Source organism: Desmodus rotundus, chromosome 3 (assembly GCF_022682495.2).
Source record: "Desmodus rotundus isolate HL8 chromosome 3, HLdesRot8A.1, whole genome shotgun sequence".
NCBI lineage: Eukaryota > Metazoa > Chordata > Mammalia > Chiroptera > Phyllostomidae > Desmodus > Desmodus rotundus.
In genome coordinates this window covers 53,285,735-53,312,675 of record NC_071389.1, presented here as the reverse complement: position 1 = coordinate 53,312,675, position 26,941 = coordinate 53,285,735, and the positions used below count along the sequence as shown (strand labels likewise).

General features: G+C 39.6%; 1 pseudogene; it reads left to right on the top strand.

Annotated features, from left to right (window-relative positions):
* Positions 1-4,399: 4,399 nt before the first annotated feature.
* LOC112309058 (keratin, type I cytoskeletal 18 pseudogene) overlaps positions 4,400-26,941 on the top strand; it is a 29,438-nt pseudogene continuing 6,896 nt past the window's right edge.

Below are 26,941 nucleotides of genomic sequence, written 5' to 3'. Positions count from 1 at the left end.
TGGTAGGGGCTTAGCAAATGCTTTAAATTCAACAAATATCTATGAATGCTTCTACTATGTTCCATGTACTATTCTATGCTTTTAGGCTGTAGCAATCAATAATGAAGACAAATTCCATGGCCTTATGAAACTTAGAATGAGGAAAACAGATATTTAAAAAGTTTAATATTCCAGTAGTGATGACTACTATGAAAATAAAATGAGGCAAAGTGAGGAACAGAGAGTGATGGAGATGGGATGACTTTTAAGACTTCTCTGATAAGGCAACATTTGAGCAGATACTGGAACAAAGTGAAGGGGAAGGTGCATAGAAATAAGTAGGAAGAATGTTCCAAACAGAGAGACAAGTAAGTGCAAAGCCTTGGAGTAGTCAAGGAACACTAAAGCGTCCTGTCTGGCTAGAGTGGAGTGAGCTGGGGGTGGGGGGGATACTGGGAGATGAAATCAGGGAAATAGGGGCAACATCATGATGGGCCTTGCACACCATAGCAAGAGCTTAATATTTTATTCTGAATGAGATGGGAGCTCTTATAGGATGGTTTTAAGCAGAGGAATGCCACTATCTGGTGTAAATTGTAAAATAAGGAATACTCTGGCTGCTTTTTTGATTGGAGGGTAAACTATTAAACTGAAGGCAGGATGAAGGTAGAGCTAATAGGACTTGTTTATAGATTGGATGAGACTGAGAGTGATGGGAGAAGGTGTGAAAGAAGTTTTTGGTTTGAGCAACTGAAAAATAATGAAGTTGCCATTTATAGAGTTAAGGAAGGGTGGAGGTAGGGGGTAGAAATAGGAAAACCAGATTTCAGGTTGGGAAATGTTATATATGAGATACCTACTCAGCATCCAAATAAGGAAATCTGGTGGGCAGTTGGATATACAAATCTAGAATTCAAGAAAGAGGTTGGAGTTAGAAATGTATAGTTAGAAGCTGTTAGTCTATATATAGTATTTGAAGCATGGAACAGGATAAGATCACTAGAAAGTGGGGTTAGCTAAAGGACAGAGAGAGCTGAGGCCCAGGCACTCTAGTAAAAGTTCTGCAAGGTGAGAAGAAACCAGTAGAGAAGATGGGAAGAACCGAGGAGAAGAAGAAAAGAAGGAGGAAGAGTAGAGAGAATACTGAGAGAGCGGTGTTCTGGTTGCCAAGTGAAGAAGATAAGTCAAAAAGGAAAGGTAATCAACTGTGTCAAAAGCTGCTTATAGGACCAAAAAGATGAGGATTGGCCTTGGCAATGAGGAGGCCACTGGTGATCTAGACAAAAGCAATTTTCAACAAGCTGTTGAGAAGAAAACCTCATTCGTGTGGTTTCAAGAGAGAATGGAAGAAGAAATACAGATAGTGAGTATAAACAGGATTTTGAAGATTTTTGATTGAATGGGAACATAAGAATTGGATGATAACTAGAGGGAAATGTGGCACACAGGAGAGTTGTTTTTTAAGATAAATTATATTATAGCAGATTCGATGCTGTGGGATTGTTTCCGCAGAGGGAACAATGAATGATCAGGAGAGAGGGAACAGTTCTTGTCATTTTACTGATTCATTATCATTGCTACTAATTATTTCTGCTACTGTACAATGAAAGCTAATATTTTAAATTCATATCCAAAAGCTTTATAAATCCCTCAATTATACTGATAGCCAGTGTTTATTGTTTACTGTATGACTGGGATTATTTCAAATGTTTTCAGTTGTCATTATCTCCTATAATCCTCTCAATGTCTGTATTATCACCCTCAATTAACATATGAGAGCACATGACTTAGCAAGCAGAGTAGAGAATTTGCCAAGGATCACAGACACAGCTGGGTTTAAACCCCAGGGCAGGCTGGCTGCCCTCAGAGTTGGCTGTTAATCTTTGTTAAACTGCCTCTGTCAACTGCTTATTTGCTTTACTCAGGAGGCATGTTAGACTTTTTCATGTTAGACTTACTGTAGAGATTTCAACAAAGAACTTCCTAGTTATCCCAAAGTCAGTAAGAAATTTTGCGTCTTAGTGAAGGTGTGGTCTTCACTCCGATTTTCCAGTTCCTGCACTTTACTTTTCACTGAAACACAATTATGAATCTGAAATCTCTGTGAATGACACTGGACGTTATATAAGTAAAGGGATCATTTCAGGACAGCAAGACAAATGGTCCCTTATTCTCATGGGTGTCTTTAAGACTAGCATATAGGGGAATATTAAAAGATCTCTCACCAAATGTTGTGGCCTTGGCAGATTTTTAAATATTTATTAGTTTCCGCTTCTTACCAATAAAATGGAGATACTGTGTCCTTTGTGGGACTATAGCAAGGACTGCGTACACCTGAGGGATAATATGTGCAATGCTTTGCACAGTGCCTGACACGGAGCAAGTAAGCACTTAATACTGCTGACTATTGTTTTTCTTCTCTCAGTAAGCTTGGAAAAGGCAGTTCTTCATTCCCAACTGAATTCCAAGGAGCTTTGTGAAACTTGCAGGGCCAAAGGAATTGCTTAATTGGAAGAAAATATTTGGGGACTGACAGGAAACTGTATTTAGAATGCTGAGTTGTGAAGAGACTGTCTCATGCTCCAGTTCTCCTCAGCCCACGTCCAGCTGGGCGCCACGTGAAGCACGTCCTTCCTGTCGGGGTAGCTCACCTAGACAGCTGGTTCAGTTTATCTCATAAAGTCAACATCTTCCTGAAACAAACATTTTGAAATTGTGCTATATTGTCAATGACCTAATCCCAGTGTTATTTAAACTTCCTACAGCATAGGACCCCTTCTTGTGAATAACACTGTAGATGGAATCTGAAAATGTGAAATAGATAAAAGCACATTGCATTGACTGAAGCTGGTAGCCCTTGGGGCCCAACTCAGCCTTCAGCCCTCTCCCCCACCTCGAGTGGTCCCTGAGGCACAGCAGTGCCACTTTAGGATTCTGTGGGATCTAGTTTGAAAATCACTGGCCCGAACTCTCTGGGCACTAAGAAATTCAGAAAATACATCTTTCAGTAGTATTTATCAATCTGATACTAAATTTAGGCATTGTGCTAAGGGAGACTATGGTGAATAAATCAAGCCCAGCCTCAAATTACGTTGGCTTTAACCACAGGGAAATTGCCTGTATCAAATGACTGTAAGTCCAGAACTAGCGTGGCTGCAGAAGGCAGTATAATGGCTCTGCAAAGGGGCCCTTGTCCTAATTCCTTAAACTTGTGAATATGTTCTATTGAATGACAAAGGGAAATTAAAGTCACTAATAAAGTGACGTTAAAATAGGGAGATTATCCTGGGTTATCTGGGTGGGTCCAATGTAATCACAAGAACCTTTAAAAGTGGAAGAGGGAGGCCAGGTGGTGGAGCAGAAGTAAGAGTGATTCTGTGCAAGAAGAGCTGAATGTACCCTTTGGCTCTGAAGATGGAAGAAGGTTATGAGCCCAGGAATGTGGGTGGTTTCTAGAATCTGGAAAAGATAAGGAAACGGATTCTCCCCTTGAGTCGTCAGGAAGAAATTCAGGCCCTCTGACACCTTGTTTTTATTTCTGTGAGACCCATTTTGGACTTCCGTCCTCTGGAACTATAAGATAGAGATTTGTTTTTGTTTAAGCCACCAATTTTGTAGTGATTTGTTATAGTAGTAAAATATAGTAGCCTTCAGGGTTTGTTAATTCAGCAACGCAGAAAGTCATGAAGGGCACAAAGTAAGATATATACACCAATAGAATGGAATTGAGATTCTCAAAGTAAACTTCCATATTTAAGGCCAACTGATTTTTGACATGGATACCAAATCCATTCAATGGGGAAAGAGTATTCTCTTGACCGAGGTGGTGGGGCAAACCGGATTTCCCCATACAAATGAATGAAGTTGAACTTCTACCTTATACCATACACAAAAATTAACTTAAATTGGGACATCAACCTACATATAAGAGCTAAAGCCATAAAACTCATAGAAGCAAACATAGGGTAATCTTGATGATCTTGGATTTGGCAATAGATTCTTAGATGTGATACCAAAAGCAACAGTAACAAAAGAAGAAATAGCTAAATTAGATTTCATAAAAATTAAAGACATTTGTGAATCAAAGAACATTGATAGGAAAGTGAAAAGACAACCTACAAAATATCTGTAAAGCATGTCTGTGATAAAAATCTATATCTAGAATAAATAAAGAACTACTATAACTCAACAACAAAGAAAGACAACCAAATTAAAATATAGGCAAGGGCTTGAAAAGACATTTCTCCAAAGAAGAGGTACAAAGGGCTAATAAGTACACGAAAACATGCTCAGCATCATTAGGCATTAGGGAAATGCAAACCAAAAATACCTACTAGCATCACTAAAATAATAATTTAAAAAAATGAAATAATGAATATTGGCAAAGAGAAATTGGAACCCTCATATGTTGCTTGTGGGAATGCGAAATGCAGCTGCTGTGGGAAACAGTTTGCCAGTTCCTCGAAAAGCTAGACACAGAATTACATCGAGTCAGCAACTTCATTCCCAGGTTATAACCGAAAGAATGGAAAGCAGGGACTCGGACACTGGAACGTCAGTGTTCACAGCAGCGAAAGGGTACAAATAACTTGTGTCCATGAACAGATGAGTGGATAAATAAATGTATGTAGGGGCAATGGAATATTATTCAACAATAAAAAAGGAATAAAGTTCTGACACAATGAAGTTCTAAAGAACCTTTTTTTACAATAAATATTTATTAAGCTGTGATTTTTGCAATATTTCAATTCTCTTCTGAAGTCATTTTACAAATATTGCTATGTAACACCAATGCCAATGATTTAATAAATAAGAGGAATATATGTATTAATTTGTAAATGAAATAAACCTTATACATTTATGTCTATATGTGATATTTGTAAAATCAGTTTTACAAGGCTCATGGAACTAATGTGAGCACATAACACACACAACCATATTCAGATCTGTTGTATTTTATTAAATTTCAAGTTAAATGCTACATAAAATTTATAACCTGGTATATAAGATATGAATCAAGTCATGAACACACTGTTGAAAATGGGCACCGTAAGTTACCAACCTTTAATCTTGAAAACACTTTGCTAAGTAAAATAAGCTACATGTACAAGGACAAGTATTGTATGAGTCCACTTACATGGAATATCTAAAATCGTCAAATTTATGGAAACAAGGCAGATTAGAGGTTGCCAGGGGCTGGGGAGTAGAGGAAATGGGAGCTGTTGCTGAATGGTTGCAAAGTTTCTGTTTGGGGTGGGGCCAAAGTTTTGGAAATCGGTACTGCTTGTTGATGGTGGCGCAACTTTGTGAAGGTACTTAATGCAAGTGAATAGTCCACTTACAATGGCTAAAATGGAAAATGTTGTGTTATATGTATTTTTTAATCATCACCTCAGCATATGTTATTGATTTTAGAGAGAGAGGGAGAAGGAAAGGGAGGGGGGAGAGACAGACAGACAGACAGACAGACAGACATTGATTTGAGAGGAAAACATTGATCAGTTGCTTCCCATACGCACCTGACCAGGGATCGAACCTGCAACTGGTGTATGGGATGACACTCCCACCAACTGAGCTACATGGTCAGGGCATGTGTTATACGTATTTTACCACAATAATAAACATCATCAAGGACCCAGGGTTTTTTTTTCCTGTTCTCTTTGTCATTCATCGCATCAGCTTGGTCTTCAGTTGGTTCTTCCTTCCTCATCCTCCTTCCTCAGACAACAGAAACTGTAACTGAGTTATGAGACCACTAGAACCGTATAGCAGGGCAAGATGGATGATATTAACATGCAGATCGCCAGGGTGATGCAGCCAAAATAGTGACGTCAAGAACAGTTGGATTTTAACCTTCAAATATACATTGGTGTCAGCATAGGTCCATCTGAAAGACAGCAGGGCAGGAAACCTTGGACCTTCCTGGGCCCCACCCAAGTTGTGCAATTGTAGTTGTGTAATTGTAGTTGTGCAATTGTCATTGTATTATGAGTTCAGTGAGTGTTGGGCACTATCTCTGGAAAACTCTTCATTTGTTAAATGGTCCTGAAAAAGATTATAGAGATTTTATAGCTTTATCCTGAATAAAATAAGGAATTATTCTAGGATTTAAGGAAGAGAGCCATGGTTGAAAAGGGCCCATTTAAAGTAAAGGCAGGCACAGAAACCAAACTGGCATTCAGGAGAGAATTAGGAGCGATGTTGTGGGTGAGGCAGACCTGCAGCCAGTGAAGGGGGATAGGGTTGAAGGAGCCTACGAAGGGAAGAAGCGGGTTCAGGTAACAGCCTTAGGAGAAACTGATAGCTAGGGAATCCATCTGTTGTCTTCCTCCCATCAGGTACCTTGGAGCCTAGGTGTGCTTTCTCAATCTTGCTGCCGGCCTGCAGTCCCTCTGGCATCCTGTTTAGAGCCCAAACCTCCCACGGGTGACAGTTCTTCTGAGACATGATACAGTATTTATGGGGCAGTGTTCAAGGGGAGGGCCTGGGCTTTACAATCTTTGTTCTCTAGAACTTACCACTGTGGTCTTTGGATATGTGTTATTTTTACTATTAATAAAGATAAGGATATGATGAGCCCTTTCAGTCTCACTGGAGAAGATATTTTTTATGACAAATAATTAAGGAAGACAATGAAGTTATGTGTAAAAAGAAAGACATCTTTTGCGAAGTTTGGGATTTCGGAGCCCACAGAATATCCTATGTCGTCAGCCTCACCACTTGGGCTGAATGTTGGGACTGGGGTCACATTCATCACTAGTGGTCCGTCTCAGGGCGGTGTAGGGTTAGAAAGGCTGGGGCAGGAGACCGAAGCCCATTCAGAAAGACAGGGTTCCCAGAGAGCTGAGATATTATGTGCTACCAACGAAGACTCAAGCATGCTCAAAGAGCTTGGATTTAAGCAAGTCTGAAGTATAAACAGAAGGCTTCCTCTCTAGCCTCAAGCTGACTTTTATGGCCTTTGTTGTTTTTCCTTATGGTTTCAAATTCTGGCAGTTTCCACTGTAAGCAAAGGTTCTGATGGGCAGGGTTGGAATGGATTCATTTAATGGTTCAGACACAAAGTCACGATGATTAGAGGCCAGCATGGTATATCCTCAGATTGATGAGGGCCTTCGGGACCTCTGGAACATATAATTCAGAAGTTTGATCATCTAGTGTTACTTGAGAGCTATGATAATGTCTGAGTCTTAATCCTTTCAAGCAGGATCCCTATTACCCATATGGTACCTTTGACTGGATTAGAAAAAGGTGTCCTGTCCACTGGTGATGCAAAGCTCAAGCCAGGGCATGAAGCCTGTTGAGCAGAGTTCAGGCTGGATGCCAGCCTCCAGGCATTGCTTTGGGCGGGCATCTTTATGCCGTGGGCAACCTGCGCCAGTCACACAGGATAGCTGCCTGTCCTTTACAGAAAGTACAGGACGACGACCAGGATTAGCAGGTGTTGGCTAAGCTCAGTGCATGACAGACTATCAGGAACATCAACAGGAAGTGTTTGATTGGCTAATTACTGAAAACAGAATTAGGAAACCTTACTTTCTGACCAGTCTTAGAGGCAACACGACTGTACTTGCTCTTTTCTCATATTGTCACGTAAAGTCGCTATTTTATTTCACCTGGTTCTTGTTTTGTTTTAACTTGTTCAGCTTTTTATATAAAAGGGCTGCACAAGAGAGGTATGAGTTCATTTTAGGAAATTAACATCTTTATACTTGTTATCAAGGTCCATGCTTGGTTTTTCTTGTGCCTGGGATAGCCTTTTTTTGGGATAGGTAGGATTTATGTATGGGGGGTGGGAAGGCAAGGAGAATTTATGATCAGCTTGAAGCAAATATTGGTCTAGACTCAGTCTTAGAAGGAATAACAGAAAAAGTTTCCTGAAAAATAGAAATCCCCAAGGGAAGTGTCTCAACAGATTATAGCATATAATGTTCAGTTTCTGATATCATTACTATTTCCTGCCACCAAAGAAAATTAAAGAAGCTCTGTTTAGATGAGGAGGTATTCTTTTTTTTTAACCAGGTTTGTTTACTTGTTTATTTATTTTTTAAAATTATTTTATTGTTGTTCAATTCCAGTTGCCTACATTTACCCCCCACCGTCCCCCCCCAGCCAAACCCACCTCCCTCCCTTGCTTCCACCCCCTCTTAGTTTTGTCCGTGTGTCCTTTATAGTTGTGAGGAAGTATTCTTATCTCTGCCTGGTGTTTTGTTTTTGGATTTTTTTTTACCTTTTCATTCTTCAGTTATTCACTGCTGGGTTACTGAAATACCCATCTAGCCCTCTACCAAACCTGACAGAAGGTCAGTCTCTTTCTTGGGTATAGTCACGCTCCTCCCATTCAGCATCTGGAGGCATAACCACAATTCCTGGTATCTAGTATGTCCCCTAAATCTTTAAAAAATTTAAAAATTCCCCCCAGCTTTATTGAGACATAATTGACACACAACATTGTGTCACCTTTAAGGTGCTCAACGTGGTGATTTGGTACACAGATACATAAAGGAATGATGACCAGAGTAAAGTTAGTTAACACATTCATCACCCCACATAATTATCGTTTTCTGTGCATGTGGTAAGAACATGTAAGATCTACTCTCTTAGCAACTTCCAAGTGTATACGACTGTATCGTTAACTGTCATCACCGCGCTGTACATCAGATCCCCAGGCCTGTTCTCTTCTACCTGGAAGTCTGCCCCTTTGACCAACACCCCCTGTTTCTCCCAGCCTCCAGCCCCTGGCAACCGCCATTCTACTCTCTGCTGCTATGAGTTGGGCTTTTTAAGATTTCCCCTACTAGTGATATTACACAGTATTTATCTTTCTCTGTCTGACTTTTTAAAATTTAAACTAATGCATAAAAAGCGCCATCCATTTTGTCCTAAAAGATAGGACTTCCTTCTTTTTTATGGCTGAATGATATTTCATTTTATCTATGCCACATTTTCTTTATCTATTCATCTGCTGATGGACACTTAGGTTGTTTCCCTGTCTTGGCTATTATGAATAAATAATGCTGCAGTGAGCAAGTGGATATTGATATCTCTTTGAAATAGTGATTTCATTTCCTTTGGATAAATACTCAAAAGTGAGATTGCTGCTCATATGTTAGTTCTATTTTAATTTTTTTGTATAATTCTTTAAAAAGATACTTCAATTCACAATTTATATATCAGGAGTATAGCCCCCAAGTCACAGAATCCAGTTTACTAAGTAAATACTCATTGATTTCATCCTATGTTCGAGGCAGTGTGCTAAGAGCTGTGAGTACAGTTGATCAAAAGGACAAAAGCAAGGAAAGAGGCAGCTGCAATGTAGTATTCGCAGCCCGTATTACAGGCTGCCGTGGTGGCACAAGACTGGGACCCTGAGCCCAGTTTGGGGGAACTGGGAAGCCCTCTCTGAGGAAGCGAAGGTGGGAGACTTAGCCAAGTGAAGACGTGCAAGCCCCAGAAACAAGAGGGAACGAGGCACGTGCAGGGACTACAGTAACTGGAGAGGCTAGAGCGCATACTGTCAGGGACATAGCGGTAAGAAAGTGAGATTGGTAGGAAGGCAGAAAGAGCAACTAGAAGGTCATTGTAGTAATGTGGGTCAAAGATGATGGTGTCCTGAGCTAAGGAAATGATCATGGGGATGGCTAGAAGGTACAAATTCAAAAGACAATAAGGATGTAGAACAAAAGGATCAGTGTTTGATCTGGAGATGAGAGGGCAGAAGAGGGAAGTATCTGTTTGATGCTTAGGTTTCTGCTTTGGGCATTTGAATGGGATGTTGGGGCCAGTGATGAGGGAGAAATATGGAAAAGAGAGGGGCATAGGGGACTCTACTACCCACTTGGTAGCCTACTTGGTTACCTTCCTTGTATTCCAGTCTCTGCTAGAGAGCTAGCATCTCCCCTGAACTCAGGCTGTTGCAAGGCCCTGACATTTCATTTGTCTTCCTGAAGGCTAGAACTGTGCTCCTAGAACTAAGCACACAGTCACCATCTCCTTTGACTGGAGACCCCTCAGATACAGGCGGAATTCCTCAAATCACAGTTGCAGCACCCCAGGACACTAGTGTAAATTCATGCCAAGCCCCCTCTGCCATGTGAAGTCTGACAACTGTGCCCCTGCTACTGACAATCTTATGCCTGAGGTTGCTCTGATCTTTGGCACAACCTTGTCCTATGTCTTCACTCAGTCATCTATTGGCCGGCCAGCAGCTCCAATAATGACTTTTTCTCCTTCCATAGCCTTGTCCCAAATTGGCCTAAATGATAATGCTGTGGATAATGGAGCTCCCAGAATTCTACTTTGCAAGCTAACCCTGCTTTGAAGTATGAACTACAGCTGAATATTACTGGAGCTGCCAAAATGGCATACTTTTTCATTATTTTTCTTCCTCCCTCTCCCAGAAAGCACATAGTTGAAGGGTGGACCATCTGTTAAATACCAGTCACTTTCAACTTCTTAGCTATGATTTGAAGCTAGGTCCTGCATCTGACGTCATAAAGCAAAGAGCAGCCCAACCAAAGAAAGACCTGATGAGAATTAGAAGTCTCTCAAGCCATTAGGTTGCCCCTTAAAACTCTTACCTGTGGTGAGCGCACAACATTCAACACCTTCACTCCATGTACAGACTCTCACACAGCCTTTATAACCCGTCACCTTATATATGGACTCGTCAGAGTACTACACTTAACGCAGCTCATTAAGACCTCGTGGAGTTAAGTGACTCATGGATCCCCGATGGTCAGAACACCTCTTCTGGTCAGGTTTGCACTGCTGGCAGGCAATGGAAAGTTGACCAACCGGCACATTTGACAAGGTTTGATATTATTCAGAAGTTTAAAACCTGCACAGGAACTTTCTGAAAACCTCATGGGCTGCCATGCTGGGGAAGTAGACCTTTTCCTAAGGAGCAGGGAAGGCAGGCAGGGAGGCATTAGAGGTGGAGGAGAAGTCAAAGAAAAATATTCTGTGGTCATTCTTATTTTTAAAAAAAATTTTCATTGATTTTAGAGAGAGAGAGAGAAGGGGTGGGGAGAAAGAGAGAGGACTCAATTTGTTGTCCCACTTATGTATGCCTTCACTCTATGTGCCATAACCAGAGATTGAACTTGCAACCGTGGAGTATCGGGATGATGCTCTAACCAACTGAGCTACCCGGTCAGGGCTTGGGGTCATTTTCATGTAAGGAATTGTGGTATGGTTCTGGAACTGTCTCTAGCCAACCCATTTCTATCTGCCTCCCTGAGCAAAAGTTGAAGTTCATAGAGAGGCAGAGGCATGGCCCCAGATAGGAAAGCAAGAGTGGTAGGCGGAGAGGGGGCTGTCAACAACTCTTCTTGTTTATCATAGATAACAGATTTGAGCATTGGAGCTGCCCTAAATATGAGCATTGGCATCAGATTTGAGCATTGGGCTACGCCAGCTCCTCCAGCCATGGCAGAGTGGATGAGTAGAGTGCTGGAGCTAAGGGTACTTGAGAAACAGCAGTGATTTCTTCCAGGCCAGTTAAGTCCCTACACTGGTGATAGCAAGAGCCAGCTGGGATTTTGTGGGAAAAGGGAGGCTCCTGTAACAGTGGTGCTCTACCTCAGTTCGATAACTGGAGCTGGGTCATGGCAGGTCCCGCTGCTTGACACAGGGAACTTCTGACCTTACACGTGCTGGGATAGCCTTAATCTTCTAGGAGCCAGCATGGCTTTCCACAGAGCTCACACCACGAGGTGGAGAGTGGTAACTTGTAATGGATGTAGTTCCAAGCCTGTTCAAGATGTCTGGGGACCATTCATTGTGTGCTTGGTGAAGTGTTCATCGTAGAGAGTCTGGAGAGAGATCAGAGGGATTCATTTTGGGAAGGGTTGTAGTCACTGACACCATCTGGCTCTGATTGGTTGTTGGAGAAAGTAAGTATTGAGCACATCAACATACACATATTTCTTATGTAATAGTCATTTATTAATACTCTCAGACACATTACACATAGCTTCCTACTCTATATCCACAATGACCTTATAAGGTATTGCTCCCCCAGTTAGACAGCAGAGGTACAAAGACTGAAGCACAAAAAGGCAAAGTCATTTGCTATCCCAAAACATGTGCTCTTAATAACTTTTTATGCTTTCTCCCAGGTCTATGTATCAATAGTTATCCTAATAGCTAAGGACTTCAGTTCTTAATATCATCACTGTAATGTGTTAAGGAAAATGTAAGATTTTTTTTTCAGTTGACCTTTTAGACTCAGGTTGTTTATTTTAAGTAGGCTGACAGGTCAAGGTGAAGAGAATAAAATGGAGTAAAATACAAATGCCTTGTCTCCTCTGTAAAATACAAATACAAACGCCAAGTGCATAACGGGCCCCGAGGCTGGTTTTTGGTATAATTGATTAAAGAAGTAATGCATGGGAAAATGCTAAGCATAATGCCTGTGACATAATGGAAGCTCAAAAAAATGCTAGTTTACTTTATTTTCCATCCTAGAATTATATAAATTAAATCTTGAATTAGAAAGAGACTCAGAAGAAAATTGTCTAAAGAGTCTAAAGAATGTTTTAGATTTTCTTTAAAACTTTCTTTTAAACACAGGCTTTAAAAAGTTTTAGAAAACTTACTCCTCTCTCTTTTTTTAAATGACCTAAAATTTAGGTCTAGACATTTTACCTGTAAGTTATTTGTGTACTTACACACTTCCTTATGGTAAGACCAGAAGTACAGGATAGGGATGAATTCGAGAGGGGCGAATCCAGCTGTATCTTGAGTTCACTGAACATCGCAGATGATTTTTCAAATGTTTGGGGCTTTCTGAAATCCAAAACAGGTTTCACCCATGCTTATATGCTTCAGTTTGGAGTATGTGCAATTTAAGGGAAATTTAATCCATATGTTTCTGATTCGTTTACACTTAAATAGTCAAAATATTATTTTTAATAGCTATTTGATGCCCAAGTAGCCTTTTAAACCTTTTAAATACATTTTTAGAAGACTGCATTCTCTGGAAAACAGGAAATCATGTCTTCCCAAGGACAGAAACTAATGTATATATGTGAAAATTCAGGTTCAGATGAAAACACCTAAGGGTACAGGTTTTTAGTGACCTGTCCGCATGGCAAATGAACACTGAGCGTTAGACTAAATGCTACTTCAATGCACCTACTTCTTGCTGTATATTTGGAGTGGATATACATTTTGGTTGGTGTTGGGCTATTTTGAGTAGTGGACTTAGGTCTGAAGCTTGAAATTTACTTGGTTTTTATTTGGGTACAATTGTTTTCTGTTTTAATTCATTCCATCATTCCTAGTTAGTTGTCTAACATGGCAACTTATTTTTGCAAATATTGCATGTGTGATGAAACTCATGTTGTGTTTTTTTTCTTTCTGTTCTTCACCAGCTATTTTTGAAAAATAAATGAAAGCATTTGATTTCCAATAAAACTATGAAGGGCTTCGGTTGAGATATGAACACTGTCTTTTACCTACATGCCTAGAGGCTGAGTAAAATCATGGTAGCCCCAAAGAAATGAGGCAACACACTTTGCAAAAGAAAAAATCATGAGAGCTAGTAAGAAAAAGGGGGGGGGTTAATTATTTTTAATTTTCTATATTTGTTTTAAAGGGACAAGACACTGCTGAGAAAAACTAAAGTATAGTTGTAGGATTCACAGGTTCTACCTCTCTCTCCTTAAGAAATGTATGTTGGCTGAATGAATAAGTCTAGTTTTTTCTTACATGTATATTTTCTCATAGAGCCATTTCTACTTCAAAACATTTACACACGTTTATTATTTGCAGTAGAGATGTAGATTACGGACAGGTGCTTAGTCACTAGCTGTGTGAACCTGGATATATCACTAAACTTCTGTACGTACACTTTTCTTGTTTATAAAATGGACTTTCGTAATAGTACCTAGTTCATGGGGTTTTGTGAGGGTTTAGAAATTGTACATAAAGTCATTATAACAGAGCCTGGCAAATAGTAAGTCCTCAGTAAGTGGTGGCAAAGAGAAATATTAAGCAAACTTTGAGAAACGGGTACTTTCTCTGTACGAGGCACAGAGTTTTCCTGGGGGACACGTAGTTGTACTTTGTTCCCCTGTTGAGTTAATCGCTCATTATTACTATATCGTTCTGGAAATTCTTCAACCAGAAGTTTATGTATAGAGATACGGAAATCCAGCTGAAGGGAACTTATACGGGAGGTCTAATGACCGTGAGTGGGAAAGGGCTTGAACTGCATCCGTAAAGAGGAAAGGGAAGAACAAAATGGGGTGCCAAGCAGGGGCCACGGATGCGAATGCGTGGCAGCGTTTCGTATGTGACCCTGGTGCTAGGGCGCAGTAAACTCGGTGGCTTCCCGTAGCCCGGTCACAGGGCTTGACTGAGATGTTTACATTTTTCCAGCTGGTGATACACAATCACTGAAAAAGTTTAAGAAGAATGGTGTTATCAGATTCGGGTGTATCTCAGCCCTCCGTGAGGTACAAGAACATGTGAGAGTCAAATGAAATCAGCTGGAAGTTCAAACCACAAGCAGCAATAGTACAATATCCCTCCACCTCTCTAGGGATTTGGCTGAAAAGCAGGGAAGGGAAGGGGGTTGTTGGATTTCCTAGGGCCTCTGGCTCATAGCTTCTGTTTCTGCTGAATTAGTTCAATACAGGGATCCTCGTCTTATTCTGCACGTATCCTTAATCTTCATCTTGTCCCACCAGGTGTAGAATTTAGCTCCTTTCCTCCTCTTTGTTTCTCTCCTAATCCTTTAGGAAACAACCACTTCATGTTTATTCTGTTTTACTATGTAGACTCCTTATGGGAGGAGAATATATTTCCTGCCCGAAGCCCCTATGGCGGAAGTGTGGGTAAGGAAAGAGTCGCAGAGGCTCAAGCTAGAAAGCAAGTAGACCAGGTAGGAGGCTATTATCAAAGGCCAGAGTATTGAGGACCGTCGGATGTAAAGCAGTGGCATTGGCAGGAGGAAGGGTGAGGGAAGAATATATTTGGGATTTGAGATAAATGTGAGCTGGAACTCACAGGACTGGACTCAGTGACTGAATCAACCTGGGGCACATTTATGCAACATTTATAAATGCAACATTTATTGTTGTCCAAGATACAGAAGGAAGTACACATGTTGGGAGAAATTTATGAGTCTAATTTGGGGCAAGTTGGGTTTGAGGTGCTAAATGGAGGTCTTACTAAGGTACTTAGAGGTGTGTATTGGAATTTGGAAGTGTAATCCTGATGGAAGAAGCTAGGTTTGGGAGTGGATCATTTAAGGACTGTGCTCAAGTACAAGCCTAAGAAACCCCACTACAAGAGCTTAACCAAATAAGCTATTTTTTAAATATATATTCCAAGAAGCCCAGAGTTAAAGTCCAGGATTAGTTTGGTGGTTCCAAGATTACACCAGTGTTTCAGGGTTATTTTTATCTTTTTGCTTGTCATCCTTGGTGTCTTGGTCAGGTGAGAATTCAGGTCAGGAGAGTTATTCAGGGAAGGCTCTTTAGGAAAAACGTGTAAGGGAAAGTATGAGAAAAGATGGAGAAGGAGAGAGAGTGGGTAGTTTGACCAACTAAATAATTAAAAGTGGGCATATGTGAAGAGGTGATGAGTGTCATAAACCAAGGGTTACGGTTAATCCCACTGTGTGAACATGTGATCCAAGGAAAAATCAAAAGAATGAACGAAGAAAGAATTCAAGGAATTCAAGGCTATTCTTTCACGTAGCTTGACTTCAGAGGAAAGAAGGATAGGGAGGTTGCTGGGGGGAGAATATTTAAAGAGAATTTTAAATAGTGTTTTAAGAAATGTGTTAAGGTGAAAGAGACAGTACATAAGGGAATATTGAAAATTTAGAAATAAGAGAAATTGGTCAGTAGAGTGATATCATAGAATTGGGAGGGAGTCCAGAGTACAGATGAAAAGATTAAGTTTTGGGCACAGGGAAGGAAAACTTTTTACTGATCCAGGAGGGAAAGATGTTAAAAATAGGTAGGTTTACAGATAAATTCCTGATGGCAGCAAGTGAGGAGCTGAGAAATTTCTACATGAATACATTCAAATTTGTTTTCTCAGCAAAATATAGGAAAAGAAGTCATCTGTTGGACATGCATGAGTGGAGTAGGAGTTGTTGGTGATAGTGGTAGGGTGGGGAAGGGGTGTCGAAGGCTGAAGAGTGGTGAGAGTTTGAAAGAGCCACTGAGTGGAAGAGGAGAGATACTTGATTAGAGTTGCCTGGGAGCATGTGAAGCCTCGCTGAGGCTGCAGGTCATGAATCTGTAGTATAGTCTAGTTTTCTACCCTTATCCACGGTTTCCCTTTTCGTGGTTTCAGTTACTCACGGTCAACCACAGTTCACAAATATTGCATGGAAAATTCTGGAAATAAACAGTCCAAAAGTTTTATATTGTATTTGTTCTGAGTGACACGATGAAATTTCATGCCGTCCTGCTCTGTCCTGGGCAGGACAGGAATAATCCCTTTGTGCACTGCACGCACGCTGTGTACGCCACCTGCCCATTAGTCACGCGGTAGCTTTCTCCACTCTCAGATGGACGGTCATGGTATCTCAGTTCCTATGTTCAAGTAACCCTCATTTTACTTAATAATGGACCCAAAGTGTAAAAGTAGTGATGACAGCAATTCGTATATGTTGAAAAGTAGCCATAAAATCCTTCTTTTCAGGGAAAAGGTAAATGTAGTACAATAAGATATATTGAGAGACAACATTCACATAAATTTTATTACAGTATATTGTTCTAATTGTTCTATTGTACTATTACTTATTGTTGTTAATCTCTTACTGTATCTTTTTATAAATTATACTTTATCATAGTTATGTATGTTTAGGAAAAAACATACTATATATGGGATTCAGTACTATCCGTGATTTCAAGCATCCACGGGGGATCTCGGAACATATCCCCCTTAAATAAGGAGGTACTTATTGTAGCAGCAGCCCTGGCTGTGTGTCTTTAGGTGGGGATACCATCTGGGGGGATCAGCTGGGCTATCACATCAAGAGAAATTATACATGTGATTCATTTTCTAGTTGCTAAATGCCTTTCGGTGGTAGGTCACAAAGGGGCTGCAGATACATGTGCCCGCCTGCACCTAGGCCTAGGCAGTGGAATGTGACACCATTGTTGGTTAGGGTGGATTTGGGGGTCAGGTAGTAGAAGTCTCAACTTTTCTTTTGGTTTCTAGTGCTGAAGCTGTTATTGACTGTGGTTTAGAGACCAAATGGGGTTACACAGATGCATGGATCTTTATGGCTAAGTTTTATAGGGCAAAAAATTGTTGGCCTACTTTCTGCAAGATCATTTGGGATATTTTTTGTCTACTTGATACTCGTGTGGCCCAGAGATTTCTAATCTATCTGTAATTCTGTGGGTGGATGCAACTCTCTAAAACACATCACTGCCCAGAAACTTTCCGTGCCTTCTCACTGTTTATAGCATGAGGGGAGACTCCACAAACCTCGGAATTTATTTATGAAAAGTTGTGTATTTATTTTTACATGTTTAAACTTCAGTCACCTTTAAAGTACTCTCCATTTGATGCAGTACACCTATTGAGATGTTTTTTCCACTGCTCAGCACAGTTTTTGAGCTCATCAGTTTTGAGGTCTGCTAGTGCTTCTGCTGTTTTTTTGTTTCATGTTTTCCATATCAGCAAAACATTTCCCTTTGAGGACTTTTTCACCCAGGGAAACACAAAAAAAGTCACTCTGAGCAAGATCAGTTGAATAGGGTGGGTGGGACATGGAGGTCATGCTGTTTTTGGTCAAAAACTGCTGAACACTCAGCGTGGTGTGGGCAGGTGTGCTTGTAAATCACCCATCATGAAATGGGCAAACACATTAAAAGAGTCTTCAAAAAAAATTTCACTAAATCTGAATGCAGCCTCTCACAACAATGCCAGTTGGTACACTCATACAAATGGGTTCCTAGAGCACTCACCTAGCAGGGGAAACCTGTACTACAAGGGGCCTGCCCTCTAGAAGATAATTCTATTTTGGGGGGCATCTGCCTTTGTATATTATTGTTATCTTAGCCTGGTGATTTTAAGACCTTCTATAATTTGGCCTCAACCTACTTTTCTTTATTTTCCCTCTGCTTCCTACACTCAGAAAGAATAGCTTAGTGGTGAAGAGCACAGGCTTTGCATTTGTGTTTGAATCCTAGCTTTTGAAATTACCAGCTGTGTGATCTTACAAAATTTAACTCTCCTAGTTTTGTTTTTCTCACCAGTAATATGGAGATAATAATACATGTCTTATAGAAGGATGAGGATTAAATGAAATAATATAAGGTGCTTCATACAAAGCGTGGAGCACAGTTATCTATAATACTTATAGTACTTTATGTAGTTGACTCAATGCACATAGTGTTTGGACACTATTCTAAATATTTTGTAAACTCATTTAATTCTTATAACAATCCTCTGAAATGGGTAATATAATTGTCTTAATTTTACAGATGAGAAACAAAGGTAAAAGAAAATTAATGAACTTACCATATTATCAGCTAATGAGTAGTAGAATCATGTCTCAAGTCCTGGGAGTCTGTCCTCAGAGGCCGTGATCTTAACCACTGAGTCATGTTGCTTTCCAATAGATGGCAACTATTAAATCAATACTCTACTAATTCTCCCTTAAACACATCATGCATATTTTTACCTCCTTGTTACTATTTATTTATTGATTTATTTACTTATTGAGAGGGGAAGGGAGGAAGAGAAAAAGGGAAACATCAGTGTGAGAGAGAGAAACATTGATCAGTTGCCTCTCATACATGCCCTGACCGGGAACTGAACTGACAAACGTTCACTTTGCAAGATGGCACCCAAACAGTTGAACCACACCGGGCAGGGTTCCTTGTTACTACTTATGTAATTTAGTATGCTGGGAAAGCTTCCTTTCCTGTCCAAATCCTCTTAATCTTTTACGGCCATTTCAATGACTGCCTCTTCCATGAAGCTTTCCGTGGTTTCTCAGTGACCAGTAATCTGAATCTTTGGTGCTTATTGCCTGCATGATTTAGTTAGCATTTTAAAATACTGTTTTGTAGTGCCTATGTTGCTATATTTTGTTATTTAATCTGTCTTCATTTTTTTAAATGATTTTATTTATTTATTTTTAGACAGAGGGGAAGAGAAGGAGAAAGAGAGGGAGAGAAACATCAAATGTGTGGTTGCCTCTCATGTGTGCCCTACTAGGTATGTGGCCCACAGCCCAGGCATGTGCCCTGACTGGGAATCAAACTAGTGACACTTTGGTTTTCAGGCTGGCAGTCAATCCACTGAGCCACACCAACCAGGGCTTAATTTGTCTTTGGTTTTAAACAGACAAAATTTGTGATGGAGAGAACAATATGTTATCATTTTTGTGTCCTTAGCACTGTTGAATGGGAAACTCACTGAACTTTGTATCAGAGACTCAAATTCAAGTCTCAGCACTGAATAAATCTCTTGAACAAAGACGTATTACTTGACTTCTTTGAACCTCAACTATGTCATTTGCAAATTGGGGTTAATAACTTATTTGTCTTAGAAAGTTATCGTGGAGATTAAATGAAATGTATACATAAGAAAGTTGAAGCTCTATGTGTACCTCTACTGAATTCAGATTTGGACTGAAGTATGAAGGGCCTGGGTCTCCAGGTTAGGGAATAAGGGTAATGGGAGTAAAGATACAAACATACATGAAATGAGAGGTTATAAAACACAAAACATTACCTTTTCGCTTAAGGTAACCTCTGTCCATGACTTTAGTATATGAAGACAGGCTAAAATTCCTTAGATTCATATTTCTCACAAACACCATCACGGACTAGCGTATCTAAAATTCCTCTCTTGGCTCCAGGGTAGAGAAATCTGGCCAATTTTTTCTCATAAGTTAAACTTGAACTTAAATTTCCTACCCACAGAAAATATCTATCCAAAATTTCACATGACTGACATGTAGCAATTTAAGATTTCTCTAACCACATAATCATGGATTCCTAAATAGTATGTGAAAGTTCTTGATTCTTATTAGGCTTTTTGTTATAAGTCCAGCTAGCTTTCACATTTTTTCTCTTCTTGACAATTCTTCCCAAATAAGCCATCAGTTACTAAATTCTCTTTAGAGCTTATGATACACACTTACATCTCAGGTATCGGTCACCTTTCTGTGCCATGGTTCCCATAATTTAATCCTCCTGTGGACACTTGCTATTTTTCTTTCCATCTTATTCTGATGGCAAATTTCTCTGTTTCTCTCTGGGCTCTGCATTCTTATCCATCTCTCAGTCTTAACACCAACAAATTCTGTAGCCTATATGTCGTGGGAATGAAGTGGTGAAAAAGCGAAGAACTCAGCCACCAGTGGAAGAGTTGGGGATGAGCTGGTTAAGAAAAACTTTAAAAAATAAGAGACATAAAACCACCTTGGAAGAAAAGAATTTGAGCTGTGGGTAGTGTGTCTTTTAGGTAGCACTTAGCTTAGAAGAAATACTACTTTTGTTAGAACCTGCCTACCTTAATTCCGCCCATGGTCTATAATTATGTATGTCATTTTCGGGCTTATCAGTCCAGTGAGATTTAGAGTCATTTTCTCTCTCTTTCTCTCTCTCTCCCCTTTCAACCTCCAGATCCTTCACAGAACTTGAAAAAGGCCCTCTTACAATTGTCTAAGGACCTAGAGAGAGATTAATGTGTTAGAGGCCACTGTCTTGTGCTTTAGAACCCTACATCACTTCTAGCACACGTGACCAGGCCCTTGGCTTAACTGACCCTACTCAAGCTCTGGTACTTGGTTATTTTACCCACTTTCTGTTCACTTATTCTTCCATGGAATATGAAGTCTAGCCTTGAATTCTAGACCAAAGACTGGATCCTGACCTCCTCATTGTATTTCAGCTAGCCAATTTCTCTATGTTTTTTAAAGATTTTATTTATTTATTCTTAGAGAGTAGGAAAGGGAGGGAGAAAAACATCGATGTTTGAGAGAAACATTGATCAGTTGCCTTGACAGGGGACCAGGTCCACAACCCAGGTGTGTGCCCTGACCGGAAATTAACCAGCAACCTTTTGCTTTGTGGGATGATGCCCAACCAACTGCGCTACACCAAACAGGGCTAGTCCATTTCTCTAAATTGAGTCTTAGTTCTCCTTAAACTATTTAACCCCTGAAAGTGATGTCAGCACTATGGTGGTATGGGAGTTTCTAGCCCATGTGCTGTTCCAGAAACATAGGTTTGAATAACTATTTCTGCACAAAAATACTTTAACAACAGCTAAAGATTTTTGGTGACAGTTAACAGCACCTGAGTGGAGCAGAGAATATGAAAAGATGCCTTGAAGAGCGTAGAAAAAACAGTTTCACATTGCCCCATCACTCCTTCCCTAAGCCTGGGTAGCCCAGCATGAAAAAAAGACAGCCTCCTTCTGGGGAGAAAGAGTAAGGTGAGTTCCTCTCTTTACCATGGACTGCAGCACTGGTCCACACCAAGACCTGGATACCTCCAATGGCCCTAAGCAGCTCTCGTAGCCCACGACAACACCAGGCCAACCCCCATGGATATAGACTCCAAACTAGCTACTGTGGACTCCTGACCCTTCTCAACATTGGGCTGGTTATTGCAGGCCCAGGCTCCTGGCAAGCCCCAACACCAGGCTGACGGCTACTGACCTACACTCTGGGCCAGAGGATCATGAATAATCCAAGAAACATGAAACCAACAAAGGAAATTAATAAAGCTTCAATGATAGACACTAAAGAAATGGAGATCTATCTGGTAAGTAATTCAGAATATTTTTCTGTAAGAAACTCAGAAAACTACAAGAAAACACAGGTAGACAACTAAATTAAATTAGAAAAGCAATACATGAACAAAATGAGTTTAATAAGAAATAGAAGCCATTATGAATTTCAAACAGATTCTAGAGTTGAAAAATGCAATGACTGAACTCAAGAATTCAATAGACCTTACATAACAGATTTTACCAAACAGAAGAAATAATTAGTGGTCTTGAAGACTAGTTATTTCAAATCAGTCAGAGGAACAACATAAAAAAAGAATGAAAATGAGTGAAAAAAAGCATGTGTGAATTTCAGGATACCAATGAGGAAAATAATTGGTGTGTTATTGGCATCCCAGAAAGAGAAGAGTGGGAGAAAGGGGAAGAAAGCTTATTTAAAGAAATAATGGCTGAGACTTTACAAATTGAAGAGAAATTTTGTTATCCAAGTTCATGAAGCTCACTCTAAAATTTCAACCAAAAATTATCTTCTCCAGGACACATTACAATAAAATTGTGTAAAAATCAGGGCCAAGGAGAGAACGTTAAAGGCAGCAGGAGAAGAAAATATCCTTTTATACAAGGGAAACTCCATAAGGCTGTCAATAGATTTCTCAGCAGAAACCTTGGCTGATAAGAGAAAGGGGATAATATATGTATTCAAGGAGGTGAAAGAAAAAAACTTCCAAACAAGCATAGTTTACATGGCAAAACAGTTCTTCAGAAATGAAGGAAGGATAAAGACTCTCAAGCAAACAAAAGTTGGGGAAGTTTTTCAACCCTAGACATGCCTTTCAAGAAATGATGAAAGCAGCTCTTCAACTTGAAATGAAATCCCAATATTGATGACATGAAAACATATAAAAATACAAAACACACTGGTCAAGTATATAGTCAAATTCGGAATACTCTACTACTGTGGTATGATGGTGTGTCAATCATTTTAACTCTAGTATAGAGGTTAAAGGAAAGAGGTATCAGATATAATTATAGCTATAATAATTTGTCAATGGACCCACAATATAAAGAGATTAAGTTATGATATCAAAAACATAAGATATGAGAGGAAATGGGTGGAGTTTTGTATGTGATCAAAATTAAGTTATTATCAGCTTAAAATAGACTGTTATTATCTATTCGATTTTTTTTTTTTTTTTTGCTAAGCATCACAGTAACCACAAAAGAAAAACCTACTATAGATACACAAAACTCAAAGAGAAGGGAACCAAGCATCCCACTAGAGAAAAGTCACCAATTTATAAATTAATAGAGTGAGAGAGAAAAAAAAAGCAACTGAATTAATGATGTTTTAAAAGATGTTTAAAAGATGACATTAGTAAGTTCTCACCTATCAATAATTACTGAAATGTAAATGGCCTATATTGTCAAATCAAAAAGTATAGAGTGGCTGAATGGGTAGCACAAGACCCAACTAGAGGATAACTACGAGAGACGCACTTCAGCTTAAGGGCACACACAAGCTCAAAGTAAAGAAAAATATCAGATGGAAAACAAAAGAGAGGAGGGGTAGTTATACAGGATATAAGGCAGTTGTTCTTAAATATGGCTTAATTTTAATCATCCAGAGAACCTTTAAAAAATGCTGAAGACTGGGTTTTACCCCAGACCACTTAAGTCAGAATCTCTAGGAGTGAGCCCAGTCATTGTTATCTGTTTAAAAGTATCCCAGATGGCCCAGGCTGGTGTGGCTCAGTGGATTGAGTGCCGGCCTGTGAACCACAAGGTCGCCAGTTCAATTCCCAGTCAGGGCACATGTCTGGGTTACAGGCCAAGTCCCCAGTAGGGGGTGTGTGAGAGGCAACCACACATTGATGTTTTTCTCCCTCTCTTTCTCCCTGCCTTCCCCTCTATCTAGGAATAAAATAAATTTAAAAAATCTTTAAAAGTATCCCAGATAATTCTATGTACAGTTGGAACCAAAAGCCTTCATGTGACTAATTGTTATAATACTGGACCCCGAAGCATCATGTCTCCCTGAGTCCACACACATCAACAGGTGAAGTCTATTTCCCCATCTTGACTGTAGGCCCCCTTCATAGCACATTGATAAGTACAGGTCAGGTCAGGAGAAAACCACCCAGCTAAACCCTCAGAATAGTGAGAAGTAATAAGTGTTTTTAAAAACCATTTAGTTGAAGGATGGTTTGTTACTCAAGCAAAGCCTAACTGAAATACGCTACTATGGAGGATTTCTGTCATAAGCTATTACTAAAGGAGCTGCTCTTGATTTTGTTTCTGTACCTCGATTTTTATTGCTGTTACAAGAACCACTCTAATAATTGTCTCTGAAGCATTTTCTCTTGTCTCAGGATTCTCTTTAGACTCTATTACTACTGGTAGAATGGGATTTAGACAGAAAAAGAAAAATTTCATGTCATTGTACAAATGCCTTCCTGTTTTTCGCTGGGTTACTTGTTCAGTCTGAATACCAGATATTTTCTTTACAACAATAAAGATGAAAGGAACCGCCTGCCCCTGGGACTGTGGCTCCAGCAGGCTTTCGTAACACTACATGTGTATGGCATCAACACATCCTGAAATTTGCTCAGATTCAGTTTCACACATGAAAGTCTAGAATTAGCAACATGGTCATCTGTAGGTTAATCCAGGAACAATTGACATGGCCAGTCAATTTGCTTGATGTGGTACATGTAAAAGAGATATAGTTTGCACCTTTGCTATGCTATTAGTGGTGAAAATCCTATAAATTTACCGTAATACTAAGATCAACTATTTTAACAGGTCTAAGTGGAATGTATTTCTTGTGAAGTCAGGAATGAATGAAAACAGCATTGTCTCTATTATTGTTTGGTAGGTACCTCTGGGTTGGTGGGGTAAATGCCGTGGACACAGAAGACGTGGGATTGACACTCAGTTACTTTGCTTACCTATTGTCTAAGACTGGGCAAGTCACTAAATGTTTGTCATCTTAGTGGCTTTAAAATTGAGATTAAAAATAACTATTGCCAGATCATATCTAAAGATCAAAAAAGATAGCATATATAATAGCCCTTTGTAACCTTTAAAACTTAATTTAAATGTAAGATGTTATTGCTCTCAGTACATCTATTGGTATAGATAGCACCAGGAAGGAATAAATAGGGAAAAATGACAACAGCTGAAAAAAGTCACTCATATTCTCACAACACTAGGAAAGTGACAACCTTATATGGCTTCACAGGTTTTTTGTTGTTGTTGTTCCTGAAAACACCTCTCCCCACTGTCACCTCACCACTCCCCTCTGACTATTGTTAGATTGTTCTTTTTTAATTTTTTTATTGTTATTCAATTACAGTTGTGTGCCTTTTCTCCCCATCCCTCCACCCCACCCCAGCTGAACCCCCCTCCCTCCCCCACCTCCACCCTCCCCCTTGATTTTGTCCATGTGTCTTTTATAGTAGTTCCTGTGGCTTCACAGTTTTTTTAATCTCTGAATCTTAAAGCACCTTGAAGAATACTTTTATTAATTTTTAAACCCCCCATGAAATACATTTCCTCCTTAAACTTCGTTTTAAAGATAGTACCCTTGCCAGGATGTATAACTTCAAGTCTAACCCACTAATGGCTCTCAGATTTGTGCATGAATAAAGAGGAGTTCTGATCCTTTGTATGTTGTAATATTTGTGTTTTATTTAAAATATGCAAGTCTCTTGATCGCGTCAAGCCTGTCCTCAAAGCCTGTCCCTTGATGCTTTGATGCAGTGAAAATGCCTTTGAAACTCAAAGCTTAGACAGGTGGCAGTCTTTTCATTCCCTACGCGTTAGGGATAGAGTTTGGAGATAACTTATTTCTCTTTCTCCTTTAAGTGTCTGAAAGATGCCCATGGGAAATATGTGAGCCAGATTCCCATACTGCCAAGGTCAAATTCTGACTGGAATCAGAGCCCTTGCAGTCTGCACTTTATTCTCTGGTTCCTTTACCAGCACACAGAGGTTTTTTGTTGTTTTTCTTTTGTTTTACAAAATGGTAGTCTACTGATATGAATGAACTAATGGGGCTTTCAGCCAAGACTTGTTTCGGTTTTACGAGATGTAGTTATAATTATCTTCTGTATTTCTCTGGCTTCTTTTTCAAGGATTGTAGAGAGCTCTGCCTATATTATTTAATCTTTCTAAGTAAGATGAGCTAGATTATGTTTTTATATTAGAAAAATTTACCCTTAACCCAAATTTCTATCGTTCTATCCTCTAGCATCTTTATTTGTCATACTGGTATTTAGCGAGCTGATTTTTTTTCCCATGGATGTTCCAAATTGTTTGCTTTCCCATATTGAAATAAACCTGATTTCTGGCTTTCCCCTCAAATTCTGCTCTTAAAAGGAAAGGCATCTGTGTTTATGGACAATTAGTGTGTATTATGTCCTAGTCCAAAGAAGTACCATTTCAGGTGAGTTTCTTAGTTTGAGAGGACTAGTGTGTGGGAAAGGATGATCTATTTGGGAGACATGTGGACCTTTCGCTATGCTTTAAAATAAACTACATAGATATTTTCTTTTGCATACAAACTGCTTTGATAATCTCTTTTAGAGAGGAAGTATTTGTTACAATCTCTTTTTTAAGGTACAGAAGACTTAGGGACAGTACAGATGGGTAACATGAAAAGAAAACATCAACTGATTTTTGGTAGATTCTGATTCTGATTATTGCTTATGGCCTAATATCTGCTTTTGATAAGGTCTTACAGAGATACCAATACCCATGCTGCAACTTTGGTCGGATAATCAGAATACTTTAAATTTGAGGCTGCTATAAGTTTATCAAACTGGTCTTTCTTCATTAACATTGCTGAATAATTTCCTTTTGAACTCAACACATTATTGTAAGGACTTTTCTGTATTAGGCCTCTTGAAAAATGAGCCACAATTTTTCCTGAGGATTTTTTTCTCTCTATTAGGGTGACGCACAGTGATACTGACAGAAGTCCTTGTTTTTGAATTTTTGTAATTATTAATTCAATGGGCTGTGAAATATACACGTGCAGGTGACATGAATGGTTAAAACACCAGTAATGTTTACTGCACTTACAAATGTTGGGCCTTTTCCCCTGAGACTCAAATTTACCATCGATCTACTTGCCACAGGGTTGTACAGTTTCATGTAGGTTTCACTTCCATGGATGTCTTCCAGAGCTTACTCACAGGCGTCTTAGGCAGAGGTCACGCCGGCTGTT